The following is a 25,536-nucleotide window of genomic DNA, read 5'->3' on the forward strand; positions in this document are numbered from 1 at the left end:
AGAACACGGAGTAGGGCTAAGGAAGTCTCACAAAGATCTTTTGTACATATTTTGCTGAAAAAACACTTCAACTTTGTTTTACTGTTTGCCCAGGTGGAAACTGATGAGAAGACTGTATTGCTATCCTCTATTTGAATGGTCTAACCTCAGAGAATTTATGGAGCCTAGTACTAATACTGGTAGACGTAGATGCCTGTGTGCACTAGTATTCATTGTTGTGACATTAGTATTGATTGCTTTGCTTGTGATGTTGAGCTTACCCACACCATCTCATGTAGGAGAGTTTAGGTGTACAAGTGCCCCTCGAATGGTATCTGGTACTGATAGTAGTTTACCTTCAATAGACGAAAAAGACTTACATGTAGATGCATCTAGATGAGACTAGTCCTTGAATATTTATACCAAATTGCATAATGAATTTGTTGACACTATGGATGCTAGTGACTGTTATGTGTGCATGTGTAGGAGAGTAGGGTCTGCTATCCTATGGTCACCCCAATGTTTGCTTTTTGCTTCACTGGTTTTAGACTTAATGAGGCTGTGGGCCTGCTAATCAGACCCCCAGCCTGCTGTTCTCTTTCTAAATTCACAGACACGTACTATAGGTACATAACCAATTTGGTAGTGGACACCTTGTCAGCCCCTATACAGTGCACTATAGGTGCCATGGGCATAGGTGCATCCAAGGCCTACCAGGGGCTGCAGCATATCTTTTGCCACCCCTGGCTGGTCCTTAAATCGACACAACTGGCTGTTCACACAGCTGGGGCAAGGTGGTGTAATCACCCCTTGCTTAGATATAGTATACCTATGTCAAAACCTATATCTGGACACATATATACCTATAAGTCACTCCTATGGCAGGCCTTTACAATCCTGGAGGCAGAGTGCTTGGTTTTATGTGAGATGGTGCTCTAGCATGAGCTGAGCCTGTCTGCAGCTTTCGGAACCATTTCCTTATAGCTGTTCTAGTGATACTGCCATACCATATACTCTTAAGTGCATTATAATCCTCGCGGTAAATGCTAACTTCGGTTTGGCTCTATCAAAACATGTCGTGTTTGGTGTCATACATTTTGGAATACTACCCCCTCGCCAATTCTGGTGAAGGGGGTAGCATTCCACCCTTCTAGAGGGATAAGACATGTTACTTACTGCAAATGCGGTTAATCCTAACCATAGCCCCAGCATCACAAAATGGATGCTGCTGCCACAGACACATGTCTGACCTCCTGCTGCTGGCCGAAACCTGGCAGAGGACGCCTGGACAAAGAGTTTCCTGTCACAGGGAGGTGTCACACCACCCCAGACAGGAGATAGTGGATTGTAGCAGGGAGGGTTGAAAGAAACAAGACACTGCCTGGGGCACACAAGGTGTCGCTGGGCAGATTCCAGTCAAACCGGTTCGGGGGCACTCCAGCCCCAGTTTTGGCGGCAAACTGGACAAAGGAAAGGGGTGTAACCACCCCCTTCCTGGGTCCCACCCATAGGAGGGACCTAGCAGGTAATCCAGCCCCCAGATTTGGAATACAGGTGGGAGCAGTGCCAATGCACATCAGATTATCCTGACTGAAACTTATGAAACGAAACTCTGGACCCTTCGACATCCCACTTCTCGTGGAAGACTGAAGAATCTCCCTTGTGGTCAAGGAGTGACCACCCTGTGCAAACAGGCACCATCCAGCACCTCAACGTTTGCTTTGTTGCAGTTCCCGCCAGAACTCGTGCGACAGAGATCGACAAGAGCCAGCTTTCCTGCCTTCCAACAGCCCGATCCACAGTCCATGCAGAGCTGGGACCCGTGGAGGCGACCTGAAGCGTGGGAGCGGCCATCTTGAATAAACCACAAAGCGCTGACCATGCAGCACCCGAGGCTCCCTCAAAGCTGTGCATTGGAGTCTGAGAAGATCCAGCCCCGAGCAGCTTGTGCACCGAAGCTCACCCTTCCACACTCGACGAGTGCTGCGTGGGGCCCTTTTGCATTTTCCTGCTCGACGCATTGGTCCGGTCACTTGCCCCTTGGCTAGTGGCCCCAGAACCGACGAACCTACAAATTTACACAGCTGATCTGGTTGCTCCAGATTGGCACCAGCTCCCCTGAAAAGGAGCACCCGCTCAGACCTTGCTGGTCCGAGTATTAAGCCTTCTTTGAATCCTGCATGGGTTGCCTTTGCCAAGGCCTGTTATCTCCGATCGTGAAGCCGACACTGCCAACAGCGAGAGCCTTTGTGAGACAGCTCGTGATTCACCCCAGGCCATCCTCTGTGCCCCAGAGTCCACGTGGCAGCGGAGACAAGGCACCCAACATCGACCTGACTGCGCCCGACATTGCCTGGTTCCTTCCTGGTTCCTTCCTGGTCACTGGCTAGTGACCCAGACTCTGTCCCCTCTGCTTTCAGGTACCCTTCAACTTCGATCCACCCTTGGATCGCACCGGACACTTCTCTCCTGGACGCCTGCAGCATCTTCATCCTCAGGCACCATCGAACTGCGTGACGAAACCCGACACAGGTTGGCACCTGTGCACCCGCTTCCTGTGGGTGAGATAACTTACTAGCGCCGGTGTTCCCACACTGGTACACACCTCTAGTGCCTAAGTCCAAAGTTTGGTAGTCCTAGTCCAGTCGGAAGACTCCTTTTGCAATAACATTGTAACTTTTACGCACCATTGACTTTACATTGGTGTAAGCCGTGCTTCCCGCACTGCTCCCGAATGCCGTGGGCTACTCCCGTCCTAACTGTGGTTAGTCCAGTGTAGTCCCAGCAATTCCCAAGGCCCCAGGCCTTACCCCCCATCAATTAGTGATTGTTATACCACTTTTTTGATACATGGTTTGAGTGGCCACCGGCGTCATCCAAAAACGTGCAACTTGTCTATGTTTAACTGTGCTTTTATTTAAATGCTTGTGCTTCATTGCTCATAAAGAGTAGTGGGGATTATTCTAAGAATAAATACATATATTTTGATAATATATAACTTGTGTGGTGTCCTTTCATTTGATATTACAGGATTGTATATGGTAAAACAGCTGGCTTCACATGTCCTTTGGAGTTAAGCCTTTAAGGCTGCTTAGTCCATGCTACCCCTAGGATAGCTTGTCTATAAGGTTGACTCACAACCACCACCATAAGGGATTGTTTGGACTGATACAGGGTGCCCACAGAACTGTGGACATCATATACCAGGCCATCTTCTCACATTGGTGAGCAGCGGTACGGATTTGAGCTTGCTGTTGTTTTACCTTTGCAATCTTTTTATCAAATTGAAAGATCACATTAAGTATCATAGGTACATATAAATAAAAGCTTAGCATATTTAAGTTCTACTGAACTTAGTGGTTGTAGGTAGAAGGGCTTAGCACACCCTGACTACAACTCACTAGTAAGGGACAGTCGGAAAACACTTAGTGTAGGTAGGTGCATCACTTACACCACACTAGAGTCATGTCTGGCACAGGTGAACCCTCAGGGTCTCTACCTGTGAAGGTTGACCTTCCACAGGCAACCTCCAACTATGACAAATTCAGCTACAAAGACTTGAGTGCCTTGTGCACTGCAAGGAAGCTGAGAAAGGGTCACAACCCTACTATTCCCATCATGATAGCCATCTTAGAGAAAGATGACTTAGAGAGAGCTAAGTTAGTTCCCTCAGGATCAGGTGAAGGAGTAGATCCCCCAGAGACCGAGAACCCCTCCCCAGATGTAGAAAATTTGGAGGCAGACCCAGAATCTAATGGTGAAGATTCAGATGTGGATCCAAGGGATAACCAGGTACCAATTGGAAGGCTTAGCCAAGCCAACTTGGACCTACATGGAAATGGAGAGGGCCAGCACCTCCCCAGAGTACATAACAGGATTCTCCCAGGCAATAGGAGAGAGAGAGAAGCCCTTCCAGGGATTCTCACATTTCTAGTGCCTCAAGGGAATCACAGAGAGGAATGACTTCCCCTCAAAGAAGAGAGCATAAGGCCAGGATGAGAGCAGTGAATCTCCAAATAGAAAGAGAGGAATTAGCCCTGGCCCAAGCTAGACTTGCTCTTGTAAGAGAGCAAAGATTGAGTGGGGAGACTCCCACTGGTGGCAGCATTATCCCAAGAGATAAGGACAGGTCCTATGACAAGAGAAACCTGAGTAAAAGTGTGCCCCCCTACAAAGATGGGGATGATATCCACAAATGGATAACTGCTCTTGAGAGGGCCTGCATGGTACAGCAGGTCCCTGAGGATCAGTGGGCAGCAATTTTGTGAGAAAGGGAGAGATAAGCTCCTCACAGTTAGACCTGAGGATGCTAAAACTACTCTGTCTTGAAGAGTGCTCTTATTGATGGGTTTGGCCTAACCACTGAGCAATACAGGTTGTTGTTCAGAGACACCCAAAAGGCACAGACTCAAGACTGGACTGATTTTGTTGATTGTGCCACTAAGGCTCTGGAGGGTTGGTTGCAGGGAAGTAAAGTCTCAGACTATACAGGATTGTACAATCTTATAATGAGAGAGCAGATCCTTAATAACTGTCAAAACCAGCTATTGCATCAACACCTTGTAGACTCTGATCTGACCTCTCCCCAAGAATTGGGAAAGAAGTCAGACAAATGGGTCAGAACAAGGGTTAAGCAGAAACCCCAGAACCAAGGAGGTGATCAGAAGAAAGCAGACCAAAAGGGTGGTAATCAGAAAGATAAAGACCAGAAGTCTTCTCCAGGCCCCCAAACTAATAATAAGGAGGGTGGTTCCCAAAATGGAAAAAAGAAGAAGAAAGATGGCCCAAAGAAACCTAGGTGCAACTATTGCAAGTCCCCTTCCCATTGGGGGAGTGAATGCACTAAGAGAAATCCAGTTGCTACTACTGCAGTCCCTAAGACACCTGCACCCCCTAGTACAGTTAGCAGTAGTAGTACACAACCCAAGGCTATAGTGGGGTTAACCATGGGTACTGAGATGGAGACTGGCTTAGTCAGGATCCCTACTCAGGCAGTTATGATCTGTGAGGGGGACATAGCCATGTCCTCTACTGTGAGTCCTAGTAACATGGGCATGTACAGGCAGACGCCTTTAATTAATGAGAAACTGGCTCAGGTCTACAAGGACACTTGTGCCAGTGTCACTATGGTGACACCTAACTTTGTGGACCCTGAACAGATGATACTAGGTGAGAATTACCTAATGACCTAATGACCAATGCTAGCAATGCCACTACTTCACATAGTGTGGCTGTTGTTAATTTCTCCTGGGGAGGGGTAACTGGCCTCAAAAGAGTTGTTGTTAGTGCAGACCTCCCAGTTGACTGTTTGTTGGGCAATGATCTGGAGGAATCAGTATGGTCAGAAGTGGAGTACAGGACTCATGCAGAAATGCTAGGGATTTCAGCCCATGTCCTTGCTGTAACCAGGTCCCAGGCCAAGAAGTGCCTACCTGAACCTGTGGTGGATCTTGAAACAATAGACCAACCACAACCCAAGAGAAGGAGCAAGAGGGTGAAGGCAGAGCCTTCCCACTTGCCCCAGGTTGAGGATCAGACCTCACAGGAGGGTGATTATGTGACCCAAGAGGAGACTGTCTCTGAAGAGCTTGAACCTGATCAGGTTGAGTTTCTGGGGACAGGGGGACCCTCAAGGGCAGACCTGGGGCAGGCTCAGTTGACTTGCCCTTCACTTGAACCCCTCTGACAGCAAGCTGTTGCTGAGGCTGCAGGGAATGCTCAAGGTACCCATTCAGTGTATTGGGATGATGGGCTCCTTTATTCAGAGGCTAGAGACCCCAAGCCTGGTGCAACCAGGAGGTTGGTCATACCTTTGCAATTTAGGGGCTTCCTTCTAACCTTGGCCCATGATATTCCCCTTGCAGGACACTTAGGCCAGAACAAGACTTGGGACAGGCTTGTCCCTCACTTTCACTGGCCTCATATGTCAGAGGATACCAAGGAGTTTTGTCGCTCCTGTGTCACCTGCCAAGCCAGTGGCAAATCAGGTGGCACAACAAAGGCCCCCCTTATACCTCTTCCTGTGGTGGGGGTACACTTTGAGAGAGTAGGGATTGACATTGTTGGACCAATGGATCCCCAAACAGCATCTGGGCACAGATTTATCCTGGTGGTAGTGGATCATGCCACCAGGTACCCAGAGGCAATTCCCCTGAGGACCACTACAGCACCTGTTGTGGCAAGGGCCCTACTTGGAGTTTTCTCCAGAGTGGGCTTTCCAAAGGAGGTACTTTCAGACAGAGGTACAAACTTTATGTCTGGATACTTAAAGGCAATGTGGAAGGAGTGTGGAGTGAACTACAAGTTCACCACACCCTACCACCCACAGTGCAATGGGCTTGTTGAAAGGTTCAACAAGACCCTCAAGGGAATGATAAAAGGATTACCTGAAAAGCTCAGGCGTAGATGGGACATCCTTTTACCCTGCTTACTCTTTGCTTACAGAGAGGTCCCACAGAAGGGGGTTGGCTACAGCCCTTTCGAACTTTTATTTGGCCACCCTGTGAGAGGTCCATTGTGTCTTGTGAGGGAAGGATGGACGTTATCCCTCAAAAAGCCCAAACTTGATATTGTGGACTATGTACTTGGTCTCCGCTCCAGGATGGCTGAATACATGGAGAAAGCATCCAAAAACCTGGAAGCCAGCCAAGAATTACAGAAAGCTTGGCATGACCAAAAGGCTGTGCTGACTGAGTACCAGGCAGGACAGAAGGTGTGGGTGTTGGAGCCAGTGGCCCCAGCAGCACTCCAGGACAAATGGTCTGGACCCTACACCATAATGGAAAAGAAAGGGGAAGTCACCTACATGGTGGACTTTGCAACCCCTAGGAACCCCCACAGGGTGATCCATGTGAACAGACTGAAAGCATTTGTTGACAGGGAAAGCATGGGCTTGCTCATGGCTACAGATGGGGAACAGGAGGAAGAGAGTGACCCTCTCCCAGACCTGCTTTCCCAGAACCCTGATGATGGCTCAGATGATGGAGTAGCCTTGGCAGGCAGCCTCACTGACCAGCAACAGATGGACTGCAGACAAGTTTTGCAAGCCCATAGACACATGTTTTCACTCACACCCAGTCAGACTACCTGGTGCACCCATGTGGTGGACACTGGTGATAGTCTACCTGTGAAGAACAAAATTTACAGGCAACCTGACCATGTCAGAGATTGTATCAAGGCTGAGGTGCAGAAAATGTTAGAACTTGGAGTGATTGAGCCATCAGAGAGCCCCTGGGCCAGCCCAGTAGTCCTTGTCCCAAAACCTCATACCCAAGATGGAAAGAGAGAAATGAGATTTTGTGTGGACTATAGAGGTCTCAATGCTGTCACTAGGACAGAGGCTCATCCCATTCCAAGGGCAGATGGGCTCATTGACAAATTGGCTTCTGCCAAGTTTCTGAGTACATTTGATCTGACAGCTGGCTATTGGCAAATCAGGTTAGCTGAGGAGTCAAAAGTCAAGACAGCATTCTGTACCCCCAGTGGGCATTATCAGTTTGTGGTGATGCTCTTTGGTTTGAAGAATGCACCTGCCACCTTCCAAAGGTTTGTGAATCAAGTCCTTTCTGGGTTGGATGACTTTTGTGCAGCATATCTAGATGATATTGCTATCTTTAGCTCTACCTGGGAGGATCACCTGATCCACCTGAAGAAGGTTCTGGAGGCCCTGCAAAAGGCAGGCCTGACTATCAAGGCTACCAAGTGCCAGATAGGGCAGAGCAAGGTTGTGTACTTGGGCCACCTAGTAGGTGGGGGTCAAGTTCAACCATTGGAGAGCACGATCCAGGCCATACAGGACTGGGCTCCTCCAACTACCCAGACACAAGTCAGAGCCTTCTTGGGCCTGACTGGGTATTACAGGAAGTTTGTAAAGAACTATGGGTCCATTGTGACACGATTAAATGATTTGACATCCAAGAAGATGCCCAAAAAGGTTCAGTGGACAGTTAGCTGTCAAAAGGCATTTGATGACCTGAAGAAGGCCATGTGCTCTGCACCTATCCTGAAGAGTCCTGACTACTCCAAACAGTTCATTGTTCAAACAGATGCGTCTGAGTTGGGGTGGGAGCTGTGCTTTCACAACTCAATGTAGATGGTCAAGACCAGCCCATTGCTTTTATTAGCAGAAGGCTGACCCCTAGAGAGAAACGTTGGTCAGCTATTGAGAGGGAGGCCTTTGCTGTGGTTTGGGCCCTGAAGAAGTTGAGACCATACTTGTTTGGCACTCACTTCCTAATTCAGACAGACCATAAGCCCCTCTTATGGCTTAATCAGATGAAGGGTGAAAATCCCAAACTGCTCAGGTGGTCCATTTCCCTACAGGGGATGAACTTTACAGTGGAGCACTGCCCAGGGACTGACCATGGTAATGCAGATGGTCTCTCCAGGTACTTCCACTTAGAACATGAAGACTTATCCGGTCAAGGTTAAGTTTAATGTCCCTGCGTTTGGGGGGGTTGTGTAGGAGTGTAGGGTCTGCTATCCTATGGTCACCCCAATTTTTGCTTTTTGCTTCACTGGTTTTCGACTTAATGAAGCTGTGGGCCTGCTAATCAGACCCCCAGCCGGCTGTTCTCTTTCTAAATTCACAGACATGTACTATAGGTACATAACCAATTTGGTACTGGACACCTTGTCAGTCCCTATACACTGCACTATAGGTGCCATGGGCATAGGTGCATCCAAGGCCTACCAGGGGCTGCAGCATATCTTTTGCCACCCCTGGCTGGTCCTTAAATCGACACAACTGGCTGTTCACACAGCTGGGGCAAGGTGGTGTAATCACCCCTTGCTTAGATATAGTATACCTATGTCTAAACCTATATCTGGACACATATATACCTATAAGTCACTCCTATGGCAGGCCTTTACAATCCTGGAGGCAGAGTGCTTGGTTTTATGTGAGATGGTGCTCTAGCATGAGTTGAGCCTGTCTGCAGCTTTCGGAACCATTTCCTTATAGCTGTTCTAGTGATACTGCCATACCATATACTCTTAAGTGCATTATAATCCTCGCGGTAAATGCTAACTTCGTTTTGGCTCTATCAAGACATGTCGTGTTTGGTGTCATACATTTTGGAATACTACCCCCTCGCCAATTCTGGTGAAGGGGGTAGCATTCCACCCTTCTAGAGGGATAAGACATGTTACTTACTGCAAATGCGGTTAATCCTAACCATAGCCCCAGCATCACAAAATGGATGCTGCTGCCACAGACACATGTCTGACCTCCTGCTGCTGGCCGAAACCTGGCAGAGGACGCCTGGACAAAGAGTTTCCTGTCACAGGGAGGTGTCACACCACCCCAGACAGGAGATAGTGGATTGTAGCAGGGAGGGTTGAAAGAAACAAGACACTGCCTGGGGCACACAAGGTGTCGCTGGGCAGATTCCAGTCAAACCGGTTCGGGGGCACTCCAGCCCCAGTCTTGGCGGCAAACTGGACAAAGGAAAGGGGTGTAACCACCCCCTTCCTGGGTCCCACCCATAGGAGGGACCTAGCAGGTAATCCAGCCCCCAGATTTGGAATACAGGTGGGAGCAGTGCCAATGCACATCAGATTATCCTGACTGAAACTTATGAAACGAAACTCTGGACCCTTCGACATCCCACTCTTCGTGGAAGACTGAAGAATCTCCCTTGTGGTCAAGGAGTGACCACCCTGTGCAAACAGGCACCATCCAGCCCCTCGACGTTTGCTTTGTTGCAGTTCCCGCCGGAACTTGAGCAACAGAGATCAACAAGAGCCAGCTTTCCTGCCTTCCAACAGCCCGATCCACAGTCCATGCAGAGCTGGGACCCGTGGAGGTGACCTGAAGCGTGGGAGTGGCCATCTTGAATAAACCATGAAGCGCTGACCATGCAGCACCCGAGGCTCCCTCGAAGCTGTGCATTGGAGTCTGAGAAGCTCCAGCCTCGAGCAGCTTGTGCACCGAAGCTCACCCCTCCACACTCGACGAGTGCTGCGTGGGACCCTTTTGCATTTTCCTGCTCAACGCGTTGGTCCGGTCGCTTGCCCCTTGGCTAGTGGCCCCAGAACCAACGAACCTACAAATTTACACAGCTGATCTGGTTGCTCCAGATTGGCACCAGCTCCCCTGAAAAGTAGCACCCGCTCAGACCTTTCTGGTCCGAGTATTAAGCCTTCTTTGAATCCTGTGTGGGTTGCCTTTGCCAAGGCCTGTTGACTCCGATCGTGAAGCCGACACCGCCAACAGCGAGAGCCTTCGTGGGACAGCTCGTGATTCACTCCAGGACATCCTCGGTGCCCCAGAGTCTACGTGGCAGCGGAGACAAGGCACCCGACATCGACCTGACTGCGCCCGACATTGCCTGGTTCCTTCCTGGTCACTGGCTAGTGACCCAGACTCTGTCCCCTCTGCTTTCAGGTACCCTTCAACTTCGATCCACCCTTGGATCGCACCGGACACTTCTCTCCTGGACGCCTGCAGCATCTTCATCCTCAGGCACCATCGAACTGCGTGACAAAACCCGACACAGGTTGGCACCTGTGCACCCGCTTCCTGTGGGTGAGGTAACTTACTAGCGCCGGTGTTCCCACACTGGTACACACCTCTAGTGCCTAAGTCCAAAGTTTGGTAGTCCTAGTCCAGTCGGAAGACTCCTTTTTCAATAACATTGTAACTTTTACGCACCATTGACTTTACATTGGTGTAAGCCGTGCTTCCCGCACTGCTCCCGAATCCCGCGGGCTACTCCCGTCCTAACTGTGGTTAGTCCAGTGTAGTCCCAGCAATTCCCAAGGCCCCAGGCCTTACCCCCGATCGATTAGTGATTGTTATACCACTTTTTTGATATATGGTTTGAGTGGCCACCGACCTCATCCAAAAACGTGCAACTTGTCTATGTTTAACTGTGCTTTTATTTAAACGCTTGTGCTTCATTGCTCATAAAGAGTAGTGGGGATTATTCTAAGAATAAATACATATATTTTGATAATATATAACTTGTGTGGTGTCCTTTTATTTGATATTACAGGATTGTATGTGGTAAAACAGCTGGCTTCACATGCTCTCTGAAGTTTTAGCCTAAGGCTGCTTTGTCCATGCTACCCCTAGGATAGCTTGTCTATAAGGTTGACTTACAACCACCACCATAAGGGATTGTTTGGACTGATACAGGGTGCCCACAGAACTGTGGACATCATATACCAGGCCAACTTCTCACAGCATGCAATAGCCTGCCTCTACAGTAAGGGAATTAAATATCATCATATTTCTCTGACTTATGGTGTGTCTTGTAGTTTGTTGATGAGTCTTTTCTATGGAAAGGCACATCTTCACTATTGTTATTTGAATGATGACTTAGTCTTTTCAGAAAATCACTTGCTGCAATATTTGAATTATCACCCTGATGCTAGAACTCTGGATATAGTTGGATATTTCTTTAAACCAACCATAACATTAGATACAGTTTATGCCCAAAGACACAATTTGACTTGTATATTGACAGATGGTGAGAAAATATTTATAGACTTAGTAGCAGAGAGGAGAATACTTATTATGGCTAGAGCAATGAATCAAACAAATGCATCAATATGGGCTTAAGAAGAGCTTGAGCATAAGGTAGCTGGAAACCTAGCCGCATTACCATTGGATTTGAAAAATCAGGGTAAACTCCGTCTATATACTAGAAAAGCTAATATAGATATGTATTTCGTAGGTAAGCGTCAATGTGATCACACTTTTGAAACCCATGGTAATTGGAGATTATATTTAGATGGAGCAAATTCATATAGGTTACCCAGGAGATAGTATGTAACATGTTACATGGGGATAGTTTTTCCACAAATCTATCATGTGGGATATCTTGATGACCCAACAGGGGAAGAACATGTGAGTACTAATAGGGGTGCCAGTGTTAGAGAAATTGTCAGACATATTTGGGGCCATAATACCATCTGTGGGATTGATATGAATTTGCATAAGATTAGAAAACTTTCCACAGTAGTTGATAAGTTGTCTAGTAGTATGGCTGGGAATTCTTAGTTATAGATACTGGGATGGTTGCTATCAGAACCATGGTTTTGCAGAATAGAATTGCATTAGATGCTCTTTGTGCAAAGGAGGGCAGAGTCTGTCAGATGTTAAAGGTACAGAAATGCTGGCCTTACATTCCTGACAATTGTAAGGATTTTAAGAGATATATTAAGAACATTACTGACTTGAAGGGAGATTTGAAAGGGTTGGAAGCATTAGGTGCTTTGGGAGCAATAGGGAACTGATTTTTTGCTGTAGGCAGATAGTTTAGAAACTATGAATGGAATTGTTGTGAGTGTTTTGAGACCCTTAGTGATAATTGCTCTTTGTGGATTAAGTGTGTTTGTGATTTATATAGTTTACAAACGTGCACACGGAAAAAGAGGATTGAAAAGAAAGAGAGAAGACATAGAATTAGAAAGTAGAAAGAGTAATTACTGTGATGAAAATGTTTTTGGAGGAATCTCGAAGAATGATTATGAAAACAACTAAGCTGTTATTTGTCCATCTGATAAGAAATGCTTATCTTGATGTGATGGCTTGATTCGCCATCAGAGTGGGAATTGGGATCCAAGATGGTGGGCGCACACCCCTAGTGCTCCGATAGCCTGCCCGACAATCGCTAATCTTCCAAGCCTGAAACGCAGATGAGCGTCTGCTCAACTATGCAAAGGACCCCCTGCATAATGCCACTTGCACACTGGTGCACCAAAATCGAACTTTGATGCTGCTAAATAGTAAAGAATGCACAGACTGTGCAGTGGCTGACATCATGGCGGCGGCCTGCTACCACTAAAACAAGCTGCAGCTAGTGTGCAGATGACCGGAGGGCAGCCGGCAGACAAGACTACAAACCTGTTCTCTGCATTGAAATGCGTTGCTGCCAGTAGAGGGGTGAGTGCCATAGAGACCCTGAGCCGAGATTGCAGTAAAGGACCCCGTACCTGAATCCCAAGGAAGAGATCCCATACCGCACTGCACCACCACTGAACCAAGCAGAGACAGCAGGGAGCACCGGACCCACCGCCAGTGGGCACCCCCTAACCAGAAGCCATAGTCCAGAGGGCCCCACACCCACCACCAGAGAGCCCCAAACCGGCACCTTGGTCGGGTCTGTGGGGTTCCGTGAGCCCAGAGGGGATTATCAACATGGTGACGACCGACTGTAATTGAACCAGATGGTGGTGCATGGGATACGGCCAGTGCAGAGTTGGTGGATGCTCCCTGACCCCCAGTGACCTGAACGACGAGAAGTTTACAGTGTGCATTGGAGCAGCCGCTCTAATCTGCACTCCATAATAAGACCCTCTAGTCTACATGCTAGTGAGGTATGCCTCACCCGCATCAGCACTAGCATCGAGATGCATGAGGCCACGCTACCTCAGGAGACCCAACACAGCAAATTATGCACCGGGCGCTTTCTTTGACTGTGTCCCTGCCCTATGGCTATGCTTACAATTCCGAACTCCTACCAGACACTTTGCCGGGATGACAGGTGAGAGGTGGCACTTATAAGTGGGGGAGACTGGTGGCTGGGGACTTCCTGTGCAACCTCAAACCATTACCACAGCCAAGAAGTGAGGTGCAAATCTACAACCTGTGCCACTAATAGGGGCCCCAACTAAACATTGAGCTTTCCCACTAGAGTCTGTCCCACTGAAGGCCCTGTGGCTCCTAACGACATACCGAGTGGGCAGCGGACCCCTGATAACACAGGGATCTGAGTTGTAATGTGGCGTGGTGCTTCCCCAGCACTTGGGGTTGGCTAGTGACCATATCGACACAACCTAGCTGCCCCAACATGCCGCGGTGTGCCCTGCCAACAAAACTGCAAAACAAGAGACATTGGATGGCAGGGGACCCCCATGTCACCCTGTGCACTCCAAGCAGCGCCATGATCGAGGCTCGTGCAGGGCACAGAATCTGAGGCAACTCCTGCAAACAGTTACACATGACAGCCAGGAGACATTCCCCCCTCATTTGAAATAGCCACACTAGATGCTACAGAACAGGCATACAAAAAACCACAACAGGACCTCAGACACTGGAGGAGACCCCTCAAGTTATACTGTGCCACTCTGCACTGTGCACTTACGAGATCCCCCAGACTCAACCTTCCAATACCCAGATTGACTGAATAAGGGTGGCCACAGACAACACCTTTCCTGGGGACACCGCCTCCATTTACCCAGGTCTGGCTGCAGCCTCATAAATACATAACGGGTGGGTGGGTCACCTTTCACCTGCACCATCAGCAGAACGTGAGATGGGCCCCTGATGGCCTAGCTCAGACAATATCCCTCCCCCGCCTGAACTTGTGTTCTCCCACTGGTTTGGCGTGCCGCTAAAGCGGACACACCCACAGACAGCGTTCCATCCACATGGTTTACGCCCCAGCACAAGGTGTACTCCACCTCATGCCAGCCACACTCTCCAGGGTGACCCCTTTGTCATGGGTAGATTGCGCTCCGCTACCACGGCCCAGCTGCAGACCTCCATGAACCTGCCCACTACGATTCCCAGCACCATTCAGAAAGAGAACATGCCAGCCCTTACTGCATCAGACAAACTGAACCATTGAACTTTCTCGAGTCACCATGGAGGCCAGGTTTGTTTCCTTCGGTGCAGACTTCAACTATATCCGGGTGATCGTCGCATGCTTGCAGACAGAGTCTCAGAAGGTGAGAATACCCTGTCCGCTCTGCAACTGCTCACAAAGGACAGTCAATATGCAATCCAAGACCTGCAGTATGAGGCACACATCTAGAGAGCAGAGCATAAGACTTAGAGGGGTGCTCTCGCAGGAGCAATATCCGCCTCCTGGGACTCTCGGAGGGAGTCGAAGGGTCAGACCCCATTGCCTCCCTGAAGCCTGGTTCATACCTTCCCCACGGCTTCAGACCTTAGCTCCTTGTACTCCCTTGAGAGGGCACATCATGTCCCAGCAAGACACCTACCTCCGGGTTCCACTTCTAGTCCCATGGTGGTGAAACTGGTTCACTTTATCAACAGTGATGCAATACTCCATTCAGCCAGACAAACAGTACTCCTTTGAGTGAAAGATAAAATCATCATGCTGTTTCCTGACTACACCCGCACTATCCAGTGCCAACGATTTTCCTTCCTGGAAGTCAAACGACTCCTTCAACAACAAGGAGTGAAATTCTCTCTGCTGTTCCCTGCCCGATTTAAGATAATCTCATGTGGTACCACTATTTTCTTTACAGGCCCCAAAGATGTGTGGGACTGGGCAGACAAGCATGGGGCTTGCCCAGTGGATGGGCATATCAAATGCACATCGGTCACCTGGGCTTTGCGGAGCAGATGGCAGAGCAGAAAGCCAGGTAAAGCATAAACGAGGCCTCCATCCCAAATTACTTCAACCAACTTCCCCAACCTTGGAGCAAATTATCACGGACCACAGGAGGGCCATAAAGGCTGCTGCAAACTTAGGGCCTAACCCCACAACCATGGATGATGAGAATGGCACCCACCTCTTCACCTCTGATGACTCCTATTCTGGATCGCAGTCCCCCTCACTGGTGACACCACAAACAGCAGAAACCCTCATCTGACAACTTTACCAATAACCTTTTTAGCAGGTGGTCACCCACCCAAATGACAGTTTCCAAGCAGCCTCTCAATGCTACCGGCAAACTTTGAGCCTAGTCACAAAAGGGCACCTGGCTGCACTGTTTGGCACACACGTTCAACTCTCCCACATGATACATCAGAGTATATTTAATATGTTTAGTTTGGGCGTACCACCAGTTGCAGTAGGCTCCCAGCATTGGGATTATTTCCTTCCCCAGTGATTGCAGTCTCCCTCCACCACTCTTTTCTTTACAACACTAACATCTAGGTGGGCAGACACCGTAAGGTTCCCGGGACATGGGGGGAGAGACTGGAAAATGGGCTCCCTACACCCAGCACTAACACCACACCCATACTGCTATGGCTTCCACCTCTGACACCCGATTTCTCACTCTAACCATCTGCGGCATGCTCACTGCTAGAAAGCACCGTGCCTTTTACTCCCACATCAAACGTCAGCAGACACATTTAGCTTTCTTACAAGAGGCATGTGTCACAGTGGGAGAATTGGACCACTTGTGCAAGCGCTGAAGAAGCATTAGATGTGCCATAACATATTCGGCATATACACTGGGTGCCATGGTGTGGATCTGCCCTGGGATCCCCTTCCAGGAAACTAATATGGCGGTGGACAAAGACGGTCACTATACCCTCCTCGAGGGTCGACTAGTTGGCCGGCCTGTCCTCCTTGTCAGCATCTATGTGCCAAACTCTGAACAGGGAACATTTTAGGACACCCTCTCTGCCACACTCACCCACAGCACAGCATCACCATAGATATTGGAGATGCATATTAGACCTGACATTAGACAGGTCCACCCTCACTTACCTCACTCCCACTCGCATGCACACACAGAACGCTTTCAAACTAGGGTACACCATTGGGCACTTACTGATGCATGGCGATCTTGTCACCCATGTCCTGACTTTACTCCTTCCACTTCATCCCTCATAATCTGTATGTGCGACTTGACCACTTCCTCTGCTCTCCTGCACTGATGCCTCTGCTACAATTTGCAGACTTTCAGGGTTGAATAATCTCTGACCACGATGCACACATCACAGTCCTCAAATTAATGCTCCCCTTTCCGAAGGCGCCCTCCTGGAAGCTGCCACGTGACTGGCTCGAAGACCAGGTGTTCCAGAAAAAGCAAGAAGTCTGTATTTGGTGATATATCTCTCAAAATCATAATACAGCATCCACTAGGAAACAGGAATGGGGCGCCTTCACAGTGGTCGCTAGGGAAGCCTGTATTCCACAGATATTAGGAGTCTGCAGCACTCTTGAGAGGGATATAGCGGGAGCTGAACGGACACTAGCTGTTCTCAGTCAGGTGAAAGACGCTGACCCCGCGTATATTCCATATTTGACATGTGCCAAGACTGCCTACGTTACCCTCATAGAGAGGTTAAGGCGCTATAACATTACAGCCCACTCTGCACACCAGGAGGGCAATAGACCTGGCAGACCTGGCAGACTCTTGGCATGGCTTAACCGGCAAGAATCGAAGACCCTCTCAATTACCGAGGTAGTCGATCTCACAGGTTCACACTAAAATTGACATTCTGCATGCCTTCTAAGATTATTATTCGGCCATATACGGAGCCCCCCAGAATACCCTGACAGATCAAACAGACACATGCTTAGCCAAAATCACCCTCCCCGGATCACGACCCCCATGAGGCTCTCCTTAGAAGCAGAAATCATGCCGGTGGATGTAAATCAGGCAATCCAAGATGTAGCACAGAAGAATACTTTTGGAATGGATGCCCTGGATAGCGGCAATGTACAAGGCAGCACTGAGCGATGGTGATCGCCCCCACTTGCTCCGTGAATCCCTCTTGGTCTCCATCCCTAAACCAGACAAAGACCCCACACAGCTAGACTATATGATCTTAGGTAAGTTTCTGGCTGACCGCTATGTCCAGATCCTCCCGAAGTTGGTGCATTCTGACCAAAACGGCTTTGTCCCGGGCCGTAGTAACTTACCAGAATATTCACCGCCTCTTTCACATACAAGATCAAATAAATCGTTGATTTCTACTAGCGGCTTGCCTCATACTTAATTTAGAAAAACTGTTCGATTCTCTGACCTGGCATAAGCTGTTCCCTGTGCCCACCATCATGGTGAAAAGCCCCAATCTCCTGGCCTACACCAAACTATTATACTTAACCCAACATCTATTTGGACTGCCTTGTCTTGGCTCCTTTCCCGGTGTGCTGAGCAACATGCCAACAATGCCGGATATCCACCCTATTATCTGCACTCACCATGGAACCATTGGTGATACAATTTCATGCAGGGGCCAGGAATGGGGGGCATCCCGCTGGTGGGCAGGACACATGAAGTGTCCTTAAACACAGATCATCTGCTCCTCTATGTCTGTGACATAATAGCCGATATCACACCCATCCGAGACATACTGGTGGACTTTGCCACTATGGCTGCGCTTCGAGTCTATTGGGTGAATTTAGCCATTTAACTACTCCCCCCTCCCCCTCCCCCCCCCCCCGGGCAGCCGTCTCAGGAGATATATTTCAGTGACACTCTCCTCACTGGCACAATAAGGCAAAACAATACTTAGGAATCCGCCTCTATCACACCCTCCATACCTCAACGAAGGAAACCTCCGCAGGGCACTGGAAGGGATACGATCCCAAATACACTTTTGGTGGTTGCTCCCCATGACCCCCACTGGCAAAATCCCCCTTGCAATGGTCATTCTAGTTCACCTATTTATTTTGCAAACCTCCCAGTCATACTGCCCCATTCCTTCTTCAAGGATTTAGACACACTCCTCAGCATGCTCATCTGGGGGTCTGGATGCTGAAGAGTTGCCCTGACCAAACTGCAGCTACCAGTGGACCGGGGAGGTCTTGGGCACCATCCTTTGAGGCATACTTCCTAGTGGCACAGCTGCAATGGCTGTCCCCCTGGACAGTTGGGTGTTACTGCAAAGAAAGCTGCATGGGTCCTGGGCCCCTACCGCTGCCCACGCTCGGATGTCTGCTTCTCCCGGGGGGGCACAATCCACATCCCCCAGGCCCCTTCAAGTAGAAGTGGTGAGTGCTTGCGCCTCTCCTGAAAGACTCCGCTCTATGCCCTCAAATTTACCTTTGGCTGGCCTACCCCACGGCCAAGATTACTACACCACTAGGGAATTGCGGGTCTGGACTGACCATTCGCTCTTCAAGGTGGGTGACCTCTTCACAGAGGGCCAACTCCTTACCTTCGTCCAACTGACTGAGAAGAGTGACCTCCACCCGGGGCAATTTCTTCCCCACGGACAACTCATTCTCACTTGTCATGCCCCACTGGGATCTCTCAGGGGGCAAACCCACGACACAACTGGTACTTCAGACGACATTGACCATGGGACTCGGCGCCACCTAATCAACGGATTGTATAAAGCTGTATGAGTACTGATGGTCACCCCTCTCACCACACTGTCAAAAATGGGAGGATGGGTTTGGGAGAGTACTTCATGATAAAGAGTGGAAACGCACTAAAATTGTCAAAGAAGGTCTCTCGCAACTCAATGTTCAACATCTAGTTCTTCATATTACACAGGGCCTACCTAATCCCTGGTCAGCTGCACCACTACTTCTCAGAAAGACAATTTGCATGACCCCCTACCAGATCTCAGACACAAAATTCATGTACATGTTGTGGTCGAGCCAGACACTCCAAAGCTACAGGCAAACCATTCATGCCATGCGTCGAGGGGTCACAGAACTTCCATATATATTTACTTGAGAGACATGCTCCCTAGGCATATTCAGATACAATCAACAGCATAAAATGCAGACACGCTTTGCAGCCCTAGCCATGTTACTTGCCAAATGCACAATCACTAGATGCATGGAGAGGGGCGATGCGCAGGTGGGAGCGCTGTGGAAGAGGATGCTCTCCAATACGAGGAGGGCCATTAGATACACCGGCGGCCCATATCTCCACAGTGGGCTGCCCTATTCATGCACTTCTGCCAAGTAAACAGCAAAGATGACCTTCCCCAAAGAAGATACCGGTCTCCCTACACATTCGTGTAGGGCCCCCAAGGACAGAAATTTCACAGCATAGCACCTGCCATCCCTCACCCCTAATCACTCTCATTGGCACCACCGCAATACCCATCCATGCTTTCCTATACCCGGAACTATTCATCATGTAGTCACCACCACATCCTGCCACAACCACCCCCTTTCCCGCCCACTCTTCCACAGTTCACTCCTAGTGTCAAATCGACATGGCAGACCATGGGGACCAAGCACCCAACCACAGGGCAGATCCTCACATTTGAAAGCACCTCAAGTCACAACCTTGTATGTTAGTCTCATGCATATGTATGATGACATTTCTCTATTATCCTACACTGCTTTACAATGTTGTGTATTGTTACTTTTTAAAAAGCAAAACCCAATAAAAAGATTTATTTTTTAAAGTCAGAGTGGGGATTGGAGCAGCGTAACAAATACACAATTCTTTATGTAAAATTAGCACTACTTACATGTGTGTCCTATTGTTGTTATTGTAAATATTGCATGTGACATCACTATTGAGGGCATTCACTGTAGGAGTAGAAATTCATACATACACTGTGTGCCTTAAACATATTAAATGATATATACTTTAAGGAAATCTGATGAAAGTCATCCTCACACTATTAAAAATCTATTTACTTTAGAAACGAAAAGACTTATGTTATGAGTGCACTAATGTTTCATATTTGCATTTATAATGTAGTTCTTAGCCACATTTAGAGACGTGTATACTCTAAATTATTTCATCTGTATGTAACGTGTAATATTAATCTAATGTACTGATAGTTTTCATTCAGTTTGTGGTCGAATGTGCACACGTATATTAAATGTGCACCACTGATTTAATAAGCTAACTTGTTGTTCTTTCTGCATGAAATATTACTTTCCATTTTCTGCTTGCATGTCTTTTCCTTGCAGATACATTCAAATGGTTTGGTAGTTTGAGAATAGATGCAACACTGTACTAGCGATAGAGAGAGCTTGAGAAGATGACCTTGACAAGGAACATGGAGAACCAGAGCGTTAAAGGAAAGTTTCCATTCAGCACTGCTGTAAAGACTGACAGGTGACCACAGACAATATCGTTCCCATGTCTGGCCTGGGAGAAATCCTTAATGTTTCAGCTTATAATGTGAGGATGGAATGGACAATGGTACCCATGATGATGTGAACAGAGAGATGTTACTTGAGCATTCTGGAGGAAGTTACTGGAGATCGCACTGTCTGAAGTTACGCCACTTTCCTTTTGACTTTGAGAGGTTTATACATCTATGCTAAATCCTTTGACTCTTGCTGATTGAGGCTTAGGTTAACACTTATTTTTCAGTGCCAAGAAGACTCTTGACTGAGCTTCTGAAATTCTGACACCTTCCTGTAGCTTCCCGTATATCCTCCGCATTTTCCTGCTTGCTGCAGTTCCCTGATTGTTTAGAACCTTTTAGAGTTTTAAACCATCCGCTTTAGTTTGTACTTAATCTAGATGATTTAGATTGAGCCCATATATAGAAGTGAGAACCAAAATTTCTTATCTGAGCAGCAAATTCTTTGTTTGATTTTTAGGTCTCGGCCTGATCCAGCGCATGCGCTGCTCTGGCCGAGACATTTAGTAGCTGGCTTTTGAAAGTGCTGCCAAAGGCTACCAGCGTGCGGTTACGCGCGCGTGCATGCGCCGCCATCTGTCTTTCCTCCGTCGTCACGGGTCCTTAAAACGCAGTGCTCTCACTTTCACCGCACAAGCGCGCGTTGTTGCTGAGCTCTTTCGCGTGGGCACACAACCCCGTTTGAGCATTGATCGCGAACGCGATCACTTTCACGTTTGCTGCCGCGCGGCCATGTGACTTTCACGGCTGCGTGGCCAATGCTTGTTTTGTTTAGCCCTGCGTATTTCTGCAGTGACCTGATGTTGCTTCGTTCACGATATTAGCAGGATCGTAATTATTTGTTTACAAGGCCGCTGTTGTTTAACTTGCGCTTCAGCTTGATCATGTTGTCACATGTGGCACGGTTCACATAGAGTTTTTCTTTTCCATTAACTTTATTTACTCTCAAGTGTCATTAGAAGCTAAGCCCTTTTCCCTTAATATGCGTGCACGTTGCATCATTTTATTCACATGATATACGCCGAATCTACACCGTTCCGGACGCAGTAGCTAGGACCGTTACACAGATCCTTCCGGTAAGCTTGCATGCAGTAGCCCTGCATGGTGACTCCTCTATCAATGTACGCATACCAGTTCGGTACATTGTTGCACATCATACTAAGACTTATAGACGTGGTATTTTCACGTTATGGCAAGTGAATCTTTAAACAGTAAGCTCTCATGTCATCATTACTTTGTATAAAAAAACGCATGATGGACGCGGCCCTTTTAAGCACGAATTTTCACACCATACTTATTGTTATTGATCACAAACTGTTGAGACATCTTTAAGCATGCTGCCATAGCCACGTTTTCCCAAACCCAGCACAGATGCTTTTGACATTTGAGCACTGTTGTTTCTCACATTTTCTTAGCGTTTCACGCTCTTTTCAAACTGCGGGCACTCGCGATTGATTGAAACACAGTAATTTCTTTGTATTATTATGCATTTGCACCTTCGAACCGTTTGGGTTGCACATTATTGATCAAGCAATAAGGTCCATACATGTATTAAGTGATATATTCTTTTCTTTGTCTTAGGGCTGTGTTGATTAGACTCCTGTTTCATTTTCAGAATGTGTTGATGTGACCCCTGATGAAGGATCATGCCAAACCCCAAATGCATTGGGATATTTAACCTGTGATTGTATTACCAACAACATTTGGATACCAAGACTTTTTGGTAAAATGATCTCAACTGATTGAAAGTGATATCATAAGCTTTAACAACGCATTAAGTGTACTCATTATACCTTAGATTAGTTTGAAAGAGACAAATCATGAAAATGTTGCTCTGTTTCTGCTTTACAAAGTAGAAAGTGTAAAACCTGTGAAGTGAGTAATGGGGTCCATCCCCAGAACTGTTGCAAGACTGTCTGCTGACCTAGGTAGTGTGAGAGATGGGGGACCCATCTCCAGCACTGGTACAATGCTCTCTTTTTCGTCACATAGGTAGCATAAAAGATGTGGTCCTATCCCCAGGGCAGATTCAAGGCTCTCTACCGACCTAGTTAGAGTGAGAGACGCCGCCCCATCCCCAGCGCTGGTACAAGGCTCTCTTCTGACATAGGTAGGATAAAAGATCCCCAGTTTGCAGGAAATTCAGCACCTCCATTATTTTCACCAGACCTATTTCTGAGAGTAACATAATCTATCTGAGTTAAGAGTGCTCAGAGTGAGTGAAGATCTGTAAAAAATCAGTGCACCCGATTTCCACAGATATCCCTTATTCTGAGGACCAAAACCTGTAAGCAGGAGTGAAACCTTCACCTCAGGCATACAACAATATCTCGTATCAGTATTTATCAGGAGCAATATTTCAGAGCAAATAATGACCAAATCGTAATGAGGGCGTAAGTCTTTGATTCCATAAAGTTTCATTTGTAATCACTATAGTAACATTATTTGTGTAGCACTGATCTAACCGTGGAGCAGTGTAAGGGATTAAACAACGAGGAGCTAAAGAAAATGCTGTAATCTAATGCAGTGTTATAGGTGCTAGAGAGGACCGCTCTGCATACAGCGGGAGCTCCTGTCTGTGATTTGATTTGGAGAGAGGCAGCTCTGTGGTCTCCGGCAAAGTAGAACAAGACACAAGTTCAACACAGCAGTGGTGAAACACAAAATGATGGGGTCCCGTTGCAGAATGTGATGATAGCCTAGAGCCCCCAATATCTCACAAATAACAGACTCTCTCACAAAATCTCTCACAGACATCTCTCACAGACACTCTCCCACAGACTCTCACAGACACTCTCCCACAGACTCTCAGACACTCTCCCACAGACTCTCACAGCCACTCTCTCACAGACTCTCTCTCACACACTCTCTCACAGACTCTCCAAGACACTCTCTCACAGACACTCTCACACACACTGTATCACAGACTCCCACAGACACTCTCTCACAGACTCTCACAGACTTTCACAGACTTTCTCACATACACTCTCTCAGACACTCTCTCAAAAACTCTCTCACAGACACTCTCTCACTGACCCTCTCTGACACACTCTCACTGACCCTCTCTCAGACACACTCTCACTGACCCTCTCTCAGACACACTCTCACAGACACACTCTCACAGACACTCTCTCACAGACTCTCAGACACTCTCACAAACTCACAGACACACTCTCACAGACACTCTCTCACAGACTCTCAGACACTCTCACACAGACTCTCACAGACACCCTCGCACAGACTCTCACAGACACTATCGCAGACTCTCACAGACACTCTCGCACAGACTCTCATAGACACTCTCTCACAGACTCTCACAGACACTCTCCCACAGGTTCTCACAGACACTCTCTCACAGACTCTCACAGACACTCACACTCTCACAGACTCTCTCTCCCTCTCACAGAATCCCTCTCACAGGCTCACTCTCACAGGCTCACTCTCACAGGCTCACTCTCACAGGCTCACTCTCACAGGCTCACTCTCACAGACTCACTCTCCCACTCTCTCGCACTGACTGACTGACTCTCTCTCTCTCTCACTGACTGACTCTCCCTCTCACGGACTGACTCACTCTCGCTCACTGACTCTCTCTCACAGACTCTATCTCACGGACTCTCTCACTGACTGACTCTCTCTCACTGACTGACGGACTCTCGCTAAAAAACTGACTCTCGCTTAAAGATTGACTCTCGCTTAAAGACGGACTCACTCTCACTGACTGACTATCTCACTGACTCACTCCCTTTCACTCACTGACTGACTCACTCTCATTCACTCTCATTGACTGACTCTCACTCTCACTGACCGACTCTCTCTCACTGACTGGCTGATTCTTGCTAAAAGATTGACTCTCGCTTAAAGGTTGACTCTCGCTTAAAGACTGACTCACTCTCACTGACTGACTATCTCACTGACTCACTCCCTTTCACTCACTGACTGACTCACTCTCATTCACTCTCATTGACTGACTCTCCCTCTCACTGACTGACTCACTCTCTCACTGACTCTCACTGACTGACTAACTCTCTCACTTTCACTGACTGACTGACTGACTGACCGTCACCCTCCTGTTATTTATGCCACCCATAACAACAACAAAAACCAACAAGCAACCATTGGGACAGGCAGATACAAGTTGCCAGCAGTGAAAGGACAAAAAACACTCAAGCCATTCTTTTTAATACTTTTTTAATATGGTAGTTTAGTTGTACATAAGGCTTTTTTGGTCATATCTAAGGTAACAAAAATGCTTCTGACACTTCTTTATTATAACTTTTCAGCATGCTGCAAACTTCTGTACAGCACAGCTTAAAGACATAGGTAAAGTCAATATCTCTGGCTAAACAGTTATAAGTCCCAAAGGCAAGACCTATTGGCTATGCCAATGCTTGTTTGAATTGCTGTGACTGAACTTCTTGTCTGCCTTATTCTGGAACGCCAGAACTTCTTTAGGAGGTTAAGTTACCACGTTGTTATTCTGTACCTTTACAGTATGGTTTTAAGATTTGTTTACCTTAATCTGACTTCTAACTTGTATTAAACCTTCTTAACTATAGTCACTGATTCCTGGTAATTATTGTGTAGCCAAATTATTATTATTATGAATTAGTATGTCTTAAACGCATAGCTACCCTAAGGCATCCCAGCACTAGCTGCAGTACAGGAGAAAGAAGAAAGCTCACAAGTTAAGTGTTCTGGAACAGCCAGGTTTTTAGATGCCTTCAGAAGGTAAAATGGTGAGTCTCTGAGCGCAAATGGGTTGCACTGTCAATGAGATTGTTTGGAATAAATGCTACTCCCTTCATTTCTCAAGGCCCACC

At 47.7% G+C, this 25,536-nt stretch overlaps 1 protein-coding gene across 1 annotated transcript in view; it reads left to right on the forward strand.

Moving 5' to 3' along the window:
* LOC144784323 (phospholipase A2-like) overlaps window positions 1–25,536 on the forward strand; it is a 235,169-nt gene that overhangs the window by 206,100 nt on the left and 3,533 nt on the right. The gene's annotated exons all lie outside the window — the stretch shown is intronic.

The sequence above is a fragment of the Lissotriton helveticus genome, chromosome 10 (genome assembly GCF_964261635.1).
Source record: "Lissotriton helveticus chromosome 10, aLisHel1.1, whole genome shotgun sequence".
NCBI lineage: Eukaryota > Metazoa > Chordata > Amphibia > Caudata > Salamandridae > Lissotriton > Lissotriton helveticus.